Raw genomic sequence first — 9,090 nt, 5'->3', positions numbered from 1 at the left:
CGGCTTCGACCCGGTCGACTGCACGGCGGGCGTGCAGGCCGGCGGCGACTCGCAGGGCCCCTTCCAGGCAGCGGGGCCCAGCGGTTGGAGCCCGGCTACCCCGGCGAGGGGCGGAAGAACCTGCACGGCGCGGCCGGAGAACCCGGCATGCTTCCGCGTGGCAGGCCGGGCAGGAGTTCCAGGAGCCCGTCCACGATTCCTACTTCTCCCCGGTGCCCTGCCCGGAGGCCGGGCGGGCCCGGGGGCCTTCGCCGCGGGCGGCGGGCGGCTTCCGCGGCGGAGACGAGCCTCTCTGGGGCCCGGGAGGTCGGCCCTGGGTCGACCTGGCGCCGGGGCTCGGGCTCCGGAAGTCCGTATGAGGTTTTTCAAACGGGCCTTGCCCGGGCCTTCGTTCCAGGAGGGCGGACACTTTCGGCGGTTGCCCCCGGCGGCTGGGCCGGGTGCCGCATCTACAATATTGCCAGGAAAGGTTCGCGGAGATTTTCGGGGACACGGATTTCGGGACCCTAGATGCCCATCTTGGGTTCCAGGAGGTCGGAGGGAGGAACCTCCGGGGCCGGACCGTGCTGCAGGAGGGGGTCAAAACCGAGTTTGGCTCCAAGTCGACTGGAGCTCCGGCCCGGGGGGCGGGCCGGGCGGGCAGGCCGGGCGAGAGTTCCAGGAACCCGGCCGCGATTCCGGCTTCGACCCGGTCGACTGCACGGCGGGCGTGCAGGCCGGGGGGCGACTCGCAGGGGCCCTTCCAGGCTGCGGGGCCCAGCGGTTGGAGCCCGGCTACCCCGGCGAGGGGCGGAAGAACCTGCACGGCGCGGCGGGAGAACCCGGCATGCTTCCGCGTGGCAGGCCGGGCAGGAGTTCCAGGAGCCCGGCCACGATTCCTACTTCTCCCCGGTGCCCTGCCCGGAGGCCGGGCGGGCCCGGGGGCCTTCGGCGCGGGCGGCGGGCGGCTTCCGCGGCGGAGACGAGCCTCTCTGGGGCCCGGGAGGTCGGCCCTGGGTCGACCTGGCGCCGGGGCTCGGGCTCCGGAAGTCCGTATGAGGTTTTTGAAACGGGCCTTGCCCGGGCCTTCGCTCCAGGAGGGCGGACACTTTCGGCGGTTGCCCCCGGTGGCTGGGCCGGGTGCCGCATCTACAATATTGCCAGGAAAGGTTCGCGGAGATTTTCGGGGACACGGATTTCGGGACCCTAGATGCCCATCTTGGGTTCCAGGAGGTCGGACGGAGGAACCTCCGGGGCCGGACCGTGCTGCAGGAGGGGGTCAAAACCGAGTTTGGCTCCATGTCGACTGGAGCCCCGGCCCGGGGGGCGGGCCGGGCGGGCAGGCCGGGCGAGAGTTCCAGGAACCCGGCCGCGATTCCGGCTTCGACCCGGTCGACTGCACGGCGGGCGTGCAGGCCGGGGGGCGACTCGCAGGGGCCCTTCCACGCTGCGGGGCCCAGCGGTTGGAGCCCGGCTACCCCGGCGAGGGGCGGAAGAACCTGCACGGCGCGGCGGGAGAACCCGGCATGCTTCCGCGGGGCAGGCCGGGCAGGAGTTCCAGGAGCCCGGCCACGATTCCTACTTCTCCCCGGTGCCCTGCCCGGAGGCCGGGCGGGCCCGGGGGCCTTCGGCGCGGGCGGCGGGCGGCTTCCGCGGCGGAGACGAGCCTCTCTGGGGCCCGGGAGGTCGGTCCTGGGTCGACCTGGCGCCGGGGCTCGGGCTCCGGAAGTCCGTATGAGGTTTTTGAAACGGGCCTTGCCCGGGCCTTCGCTCCAGGAGGGCGGACACTTTCGGCGGTTGCCCCCGGTGGCTGGGCCGGGTGCCGCATCTACAATATTGCCAGGAAAGGTTCGCGGAGATTTTCGGGGACACGGATTTCGGGACCCTGGATGCCCATCTTGGGTTCCAGGAGGTCGGACGGAGGAACCTCCGGGGCCGGACCGTGCTGCAGGAGGGGGTCAAAACCGAGTTTGGCTCCATGTCGACTGGCGCCCCGGCCCGGGGGGCGGGCCGGGCGGGCAGGCCGGGCGAGAGTTCCAGGAACCCGGCCGCGATTCCGGCTTCGACCCGGTCGACTGCACGGCGGGCGTGCAGGCCGGCGGCGACTCGCAGGGCCCCTTCCACGCTGCGGGGCCCAGCGGTTGGAGCCCGGCTACCCCGGCGAGGGGCGGAAGAACCTGCACGGCGCGGCGGGAGAACCCGGCATGCTTCCGCGGGGCAGGCCGGGCAGGAGTTCCAGGAGCCCGGCCACGATTCCTACTTCTCCCCGGTGCCCTGCCCGGAGGCCGGGCGGGCCCGGGGGCCTTCGGCGCGGGCGGCGGGCGGCTTCCGCGGCGGAGACGAGCCTCTCTGGGGCCCGGGAGGTCGGCCCTGGGTCGACCTGGCGCCGGGGCTCGGGCTCCGGAAGTCCGTATGAGGTTTTTGAAACGGGCCTTGCCCGGGCCTTCGCTCCAGGAGGGCGGACACTTTCGGCGGTTGCCCCCGGTGGCTGGGCCGGGTGCCGCATCTACAATATTGCCAGGAAAGGTTCGCGGAGATTTTCGGGGACACGGATTTCGGGACCCTAGATGCCCATCTTGGGTTCCAGGAGGTCGGACGGAGGAACCTCCGGGGCCGGACCGTGCTGCAGGAGGGGGTCAAAACCGAGTTTGGCTCCATGTCGACTGGAGCCCCGGCCCGGGGGGCGGGCCGGGCGGGCAGGCCGGGCGAGAGTTCCAGGAACCCGGCCGCGATTCCGGCTTCGACCCGGTCGACTGCACGGCGGGCGTGCAGGCCGGGGGGCGACTCGCAGGGGCCCTTCCACGCTGCGGGGCCCAGCGGTTGGAGCCCGGCTACCCCGGCGAGGGGCGGAAGAACCTGCACGGCGCGGCGGGAGAACCCGGCATGCTTCCGCGGGGCAGGCCGGGCAGGAGTTCCAGGAGCCCGGCCACGATTCCTACTTCTCCCCGGTGCCCTGCCCGGAGGCCGGGCGGGCCCGGGGGCCTTCGGCGCGGGCGGCGGGCGGCTTCCGCGGCGGAGACGAGCCTCTCTGGGGCCCGGGAGGTCGGCCCTGGGTCGACCTGGCGCCGGGGCTCGGGCTCCGGAAGTCCGTATGAGGTTTTTGAAACGGGCCTTGCCCGGGCCTTCGCTCCAGGAGGGCGGACACTTTCGGCGGTTCGTCCCGGTGGCTGGGCCGGGTGCCGCATCTACAATATATCCAAGAAACGTTCGCGGAGATTTTCGAGAACACGTTTTTAAGGACCCTCAATGCCCATGTTCGGTTCCAGAAAGCCGGTCAGAGGGATCTTCGGGGCAGAACCCTGCCGTGTTGAGGGGCCAAACCCGAGTTTGGAGCCAGGTCAACGGGGAAAACCGGAAAAGGGCCGGAGAAGGCGGTCAGGCCGGGCGAGAGTTCCAGGAGCTCGGCCACAATTCCGATTTCGTCCCGGTCAAGGGCTCCGTGGAAGGGCAGCCCGGGGGCGGGTCCAAGGGCCCCGGCAGGGACCCGGGCCTCCGGGGTCGGAGCCCAGGCACCCCGCCGAGGGGTGGTCGTCCCGGGCCAAGGCGGCGGGAGCCCGGGCAGGACTCCGCGGGGCAGGCCGGGCGGGAGTTCCAGGAGCCCGGCCGCGATTCCGACTTCTCCCCGGTGCCCTGCCCGGAGGCCGGGCAGGTCCGGGGGCCTTCGGCGCGGGCGGCGGGCTGCTCCCGCGGGGGAGACGAGCCGTGCTGGGCCCCGGGAGGGAGGCCCGGGGTCGACCTGGCGCCGGGGCTCCGGCCCTGGAAGTCCCGATGAGGTTTTTCAAACGGCCCGTGCCCGGGCCTTCGCTCCAGGAGGGCGGACACTTTCGGCGGTTGCCCCCGGTGGCTGGGCCGGGTGCCGCATCTACAATATTGCCAGGAAAGGTCCGCGGAGATTTTCGGGGACACGGTTTTCGGGACCCTAGTTGCCCATCTTGGGTTCCAGGAGGTCGGGCAGGGGTACCTCCGGGACCGGACCGTGCTGCAGGAGGGGCTCAACCCCGGGTTTGGCTCCATGTCGACTGGAGCTCCGGCCCAGGGGCGGGCCGGGCGAGAGTTCCAGGAGCCCGGCCGCGATTCCGGCTTCTCCCCGGTGCCCTGCCCGGAGGCCGGGCAGGTCCGGGGGCCTTCGGCGCGGGCGGCGGGCTGCTCCCGCGGGGGAGACGAGCCTCTCTGGGGCCCGGGAGGTTGGCCCTGGGTCGACCTGGCGCCGGGGCTCGGGCTCCGGAAGTCCGTATGAGGTTTTTCAAACGGGCCTTGCCCGGGCCTTCGCTCCAGGAGGGCGGACACTTTCGGCGGTTGCCCCCGGCGGCTGGGCCGGGTGCCGCATCTACAATATTGCCAGGAAAGGTTCGCGGAGATTTTCGAGGACACGGGTTTCGGGACCCTAGATGCCCATCTTGGGTTCCAGGAGCTCGGACGGAGGAACCTCCGGGGCCGGACCGTTCCGAAGGAGGGGGTCAAAACCGAGTTTGGCTCCATGTCGACTGGAGCTCCGGCCCCGGGGCGGGCCGGGCGGCCTGCCCGGCGAGAGTTCCAGGAGCCCGGCCGCGATTCCGGCTTCTCCCCGGTGCCCTGCCCGGAGGCCGGGCGGGCCCGGGGGCCTTCGGCGCGGGCGGCAGGCGGCTTCCGCGGCGGAGACGAGCCTCTCTGGGGCCCGGGAGGTGGGCCCTGGGTCGACCTGCCGCCGGGGCTCGGGCTCCGGAAGTCCGTATGAGGTTTTTCAAACGGGCCTTGCCCGGGTCTTCGCTCCAGGAGGGCGGACACTTTCGGCGGTTGCCCCCGGCGGCTGGGCCGGGTGCCGCATCTACAATATTGCCAGGAAAGGTTCGCGGAGATTTTCGAGGACACGGGTTTCGGGACCCTAGATGCCCATCTTGGGTTCCAGGAGGCCGGACGGAGGAACCTCCGGGGCCGGACCGTGCTGCAGGAGAGGTTCAACCCCGAGTTTGGCTCCATGTCGACTGGAGCTCCGGCCCGGGGGGCGGGCCGGGCGGCCTGGCCGGGCGAGAGTTCCAGGAGCCCGGCCGCGATTCCTACTTCTCCCCGGTGCCCTGCCCGGAGGCCGGGCGGGTCCGGGGGCCTTCGGCGCGGGCAGCGGGCTGCTCCCGCGGGGGAGACGAGCCGCCCTAACGCCCGGGAGGGAGGCCCGGGGTCGACCTGGCTCCCGAGCTCCGGCCCTGGAAGTCCGTATGAGGATTTTCAAACGGGCCGTGCCCGGGCCTTCGCTCCAGGAGGCCGGACACTTTCGGCGGTTGCTCCCGGCGGCTGGGCCGGGTGCCACATCTACAATATTGCCAGGAAAGGTCCGCGGAGATTTTCGGGGACACGGTTTTCGGGACCCTAGATGCCCATCTTGGGTTCCAGGAGGTCGGACGGAGGAACCTCCGGGGCCGGACCGTGCTGCAGGAGAGGTTCAACCGCGAGTTTGGCTCCATGTCGACTGGAGCTCCGGCCCAGGGGCGGGCCGAGCGGCTTGGCCGGGCGAGAGTTCCAGGAGCCCGGCCGCGATTCCTACTTCTCCCCGGTGCCCTGCCCGGAGGCCGGGCGGGTCCGGGGGCCTTCGGCGCGGGCAGCGGGCTGCTCCCGCGGGGGAGACGAGCCGTGCTGGGCCCCGGGAGGGAGGCCCGCGGTCGACCTGGCGCCGGGGCTCCGGCCCTGGAAGTCCGTATGAGGTTTTTCAAACGGGCCTTGCCCGGGCCTTCGCTCCAGGAGGGCGGACACTTTCGGCGGTTGCCCCCGGTGGCTGGGCCGGGTGCCGCATCTACAATATTGCCAGGAAAGGTTCGCGGAGATTTTCGGGGACACGGATTTCGGGACCCTAGATGCCCATCTTGGGTTCCAGGAGGTCGGACGGAGGAACCTCCGGGGCCGGACCGTGCTGCAGGAGGGGGTCAAAACCGAGTTTGGCTCCATGTCGACTGGAGCTCCGGCCCGGGGGGCGGGCCGGGCGGGCAGGCCGGGCGAGAGTTCCAGGAACCCGGCCGCGATTCCGGCTTCGACCCGGTCGACTGCACGGCGGGCGTGCAGGCCGGGGGGCGACTCGCAGGGGCCCTTCCAGGCTGCGGGGCCCAGCGGTTGGAGCCCGGCTACCCCGGCGAAGGGGCGGAAGAACCTGCACGGCGCGGCGGGAGAACCCGGCATGCTTCCGCGGGGCAGGCCGGGCAGGAGTTCCAGGAGCCCGGCCACGATTCCTACTTCTCCCCGGTGCCCTGCCCGGAGGCCGGGCGGGCCCGGGGGCCTTCGGCGCGGGCATCAGGCGGCTTCCGCGGCGGAGACGTGCCTCTCTGGGGCCCGGGAGGTTGGCCCTGGGTCGACCTGGCGCCCGGGCTCGCGCTCCGGAAGTCCGTATGAGGTTTTTCAAACGGGCCTTGCCCGGGCCTTCGCTCCAGGAGGGCGGACACTTTCGGCGGTTGCCCCCGGTGGCTGGGCCGGGTGCCGCATCTACAATATTGCCAGGAAAGGTTCGCGGAGATTTTCGGGGACACGGATTTCGGGACCCTAGATGCCCATCTTGGGTTCCAGGAGGTCGGACGGGCGAACCTGCGGGGCCGGACCGTGCTGCAGGAGGGGGTCAAAACCGAGTTTGGCTCCATGTCGACTGGCGCTCCGGCCCGGGGGGCGGGCCGGGCGGGCAGGCCGGGCGAGAGTTCCAGGAACCCGGCCGCGATTCCGGCTTCGACCCGGTCGACTGCACGGCGGGCGTGCAGGCCGGCGGCGACTCGCAGGGCCCCTTCCAGGCAGCGGGGCCCAGCGGTTGGAGCCCGGCTACCCCGGCGAGGGGCGGAAGAACCTGCACGGCGCGGCCGGAGAACCCGGCATGCTTCCGCGTGGCAGGCCGGGCAGGAGTTCCAGGAGCCCGTCCACGATTCCTACTTCTCCCCGGTGCCCTGCCCGGAGGCCGGGCGGGCCCGGGGGCCTTCGCCGCGGGCGGCGGGCGGCTTCCGCGGCGGAGACGAGCCTCTCTGGGGCCCGGGAGGTCGGCCCTGGGTCGACCTGGCGCCGGGGCTCGGGCTCCGGAAGTCCGTATGAGGTTTTTCAAACGGGCCTTGCCCGGGCCTTCGTTCCAGGAGGGCGGACACTTTCGGCGGTTGCCCCCGGCGGCTGGGCCGGGTGCCGCATCTACAATATTGCCAGGAAAGGTTCGCGGAGATTTTCGGGGACACGGATTTCGGGACCCTAGATGCCCATCTTGGGTTCCAGGAGGTCGGAGGGAGGAACCTCCGGGGCCGGACCGTGCTGCAGGAGGGGGTCAAAACCGAGTTTGGCTCCAAGTCGACTGGAGCTCCGGCCCGGGGGGCGGGCCGGGCGGGCAGGCCGGGCGAGAGTTCCAGGAACCCGGCCGCGATTCCGGCTTCGACCCGGTCGACTGCACGGCGGGCGTGCAGGCCGGGGGGCGACTCGCAGGGGCCCTTCCAGGCTGCGGGGCCCAGCGGTTGGAGCCCGGCTACCCCGGCGAGGGGCGGAAGAACCTGCACGGCGCGGCGGGAGAACCCGGCATGCTTCCGCGTGGCAGGCCGGGCAGGAGTTCCAGGAGCCCGGCCACGATTCCTACTTCTCCCCGGTGCCCTGCCCGGAGGCCGGGCGGGCCCGGGGGCCTTCGGCGCGGGCGGCGGGCGGCTTCCGCGGCGGAGACGAGCCTCTCTGGGGCCCGGGAGGTCGGCCCTGGGTCGACCTGGCGCCGGGGCTCGGGCTCCGGAAGTCCGTATGAGGTTTTTGAAACGGGCCTTGCCCGGGCCTTCGCTCCAGGAGGGCGGACACTTTCGGCGGTTGCCCCCGGTGGCTGGGCCGGGTGCCGCATCTACAATATTGCCAGGAAAGGTTCGCGGAGATTTTCGGGGACACGGATTTCGGGACCCTAGATGCCCATCTTGGGTTCCAGGAGGTCGGACGGAGGAACCTCCGGGGCCGGACCGTGCTGCAGGAGGGGGTCAAAACCGAGTTTGGCTCCATGTCGACTGGAGCCCCGGCCCGGGGGGCGGGCCGGGCGGGCAGGCCGGGCGAGAGTTCCAGGAACCCGGCCGCGATTCCGGCTTCGACCCGGTCGACTGCACGGCGGGCGTGCAGGCCGGGGGGCGACTCGCAGGGGCCCTTCCACGCTGCGGGGCCCAGCGGTTGGAGCCCGGCTACCCCGGCGAGGGGCGGAAGAACCTGCACGGCGCGGCGGGAGAACCCGGCATGCTTCCGCGGGGCAGGCCGGGCAGGAGTTCCAGGAGCCCGGCCACGATTCCTACTTCTCCCCGGTGCCCTGCCCGGAGGCCGGGCGGGCCCGGGGGCCTTCGGCGCGGGCGGCGGGCGGCTTCCGCGGCGGAGACGAGCCTCTCTGGGGCCCGGGAGGTCGGCCCTGGGTCGACCTGGCGCCGGGGCTCGGGCTCCGGAAGTCCGTATGAGGTTTTTGAAACGGGCCTTGCCCGGGCCTTCGCTCCAGGAGGGCGGACACTTTCGGCGGTTGCCCCCGGTGGCTGGGCCGGGTGCCGCATCTACAATATTGCCAGGAAAGGTTCGCGGAGATTTTCGGGGACACGGATTTCGGGACCCTGGATGCCCATCTTGGGTTCCAGGAGGTCGGACGGAGGAACCTCCGGGGCCGGACCGTGCTGCAGGAGGGGGTCAAAACCGAGTTTGGCTCCATGTCGACTGGCGCCCCGGCCCGGGGGGCGGGCCGGGCGGGCAGGCCGGGCGAGAGTTCCAGGAACCCGGCCGCGATTCCGGCTTCGACCCGGTCGACTGCACGGCGGGCGTGCAGGCCGGCGGCGACTCGCAGGGCCCCTTCCACGCTGCGGGGCCCAGCGGTTGGAGCCCGGCTACCCCGGCGAGGGGCGGAAGAACCTGCACGGCGCGGCGGGAGAACCCGGCATGCTTCCGCGGGGCAGGCCGGGCAGGAGTTCCAGTAGCCCGGCCACGATTCCTACTTCTCCCCGGTGCCCTGCCCGGAGGCCGGGCGGGCCCGGGGGCCTTCGCCGCGGGCGGCGGGCGGCTTCCGCGGCGGAGACGAGCCTCTCTGGGGCCCGGGAGGTCGGCCCTGGGTCGACCTGGCGCCGGGGCTCGCGCTCCGGAAGTCCGTATGAGGTTTTTGAAACGGGCCTTGCCCGGGCCTTCGCTCCAGGAGGGCGG

This window comes from Alligator mississippiensis, unplaced genomic scaffold (genome assembly GCF_030867095.1).
Source record: "Alligator mississippiensis isolate rAllMis1 unplaced genomic scaffold, rAllMis1 scaffold_47, whole genome shotgun sequence".
In the NCBI taxonomy this organism is placed as follows: domain Eukaryota; kingdom Metazoa; phylum Chordata; order Crocodylia; family Alligatoridae; genus Alligator; species Alligator mississippiensis.
This window is presented reverse-complemented; position numbering follows the sequence as displayed.